Source organism: Mus caroli, chromosome 10, assembly GCF_900094665.2.
Source record: "Mus caroli chromosome 10, CAROLI_EIJ_v1.1, whole genome shotgun sequence".
Taxonomy (NCBI): Eukaryota; Metazoa; Chordata; class Mammalia; order Rodentia; family Muridae; genus Mus; species Mus caroli.
The window spans coordinates 47,370,109-47,371,504 of NC_034579.1; positions in this window are offsets into that span (position 1 = coordinate 47,370,109).

Genomic DNA, 1,396 nt, shown 5'->3' on the forward strand with positions numbered 1-1,396 from the left:
TAAAAATTAAAAAAAAAAGAACCCAAATAAACTGGATATGAAAATGTGCAAATTGTTCATGGGCAATATTAAAATGCATTACCCAAAAGACCTATGTTAAAAACCTAAGCATAAAGTGATACACTGTGCTAGCAAATGGAAGGAGTCGATCCTATAAAAGACAGTATTTTTTTTTTCTAGGAAAGTATCCACAAACCTTATAAACTCAAGATAATTCCAGTGATTCTTCATGGAACATGACAAACTGGTTCAGAGGTTTCTTATGTAAAGGGATCAGAGGAGGAAAACAGTTTTGAAGCATGCAAAGGAGGGAAAGCTTGCTTAGGACATTTGAAGTTTCACCATGATGTTAAAGTGACAGAGATGGCACTCCCTGCCTGGCCCAGACATGACCTCATTGAAAAAAAAAATTGGTACAAAGAGGACTCATCAAATCACCATATTCTTATGAACATCAGTCCCATGACAGAGATCCCACCTCAAGTCAGCCGAGGAAGATAGTGGTCCTTTCTACATCCTGCCACTACAGCAGAAGCACACCAGATACATTCAAAGAAATTTCAGGTTAAAGAATTAAACATGAAGGATAGATGTAAAACTCCAAGAGAATGTAATTGAACATCTTTGCATTCTCTGCGTAGGGAAGAGCTTCCTAAGTATAAGGGCTCCATGACATTAGAAAGATGAATCACAGAAAACAGAGAAGCAGTCTGAATTTTACAAATATTTAACAGGTTCACATACAGCTAAGAGACTGGAAGAGGTACTCAGTAAATATAACTCACAAAAGAACTAAAATTAAGGATGTATGATATGTACATATGAATCCATAAGGAAAAAGGAAAGGACCCAAGGTAAAACCACAAAAAGGTGCATTTTAATAGTCAACCACAGCAGAAATACAAATCTAAATGGCCAATGAATATACAAAATCCAGCACAACTTCTAGTTAACAGAGTAAAAATGAAGTGGTGTTGAAATGCTACATACCTAACATTAGCCAAAATGGATATGTTTGGTAGATCTTGGGAGTCCTTGGAACTTCGGTGCCTCTATAGACTTTGGAGCTAAGAGGTAAGAAAACTTAGCATCTAAAAGCACTGATTTAGGAAGAAGCCCGACTCCCTTAAACAGACTCTAGTTCAAATGTCCACAGCTCAGATTCCTCATCTGTGAAATGTAAATGATGCCCACAGGGAAAATATACGTAGAGATGTTGATGTTCTGAAGTATATCCCAAGGCTTATGTGAACCCACTGAAAACTTTAGAGGTGTCTTTGCACAGAGAAAGCACTCTGCAGTGGTGACATTTTTATTTACTTGATAATGCCACACACAATTAAACTTGCTGATTCCTTTTGATCCCTTTGAAGTGTCAGTTCTTTTTTTTTTTTTT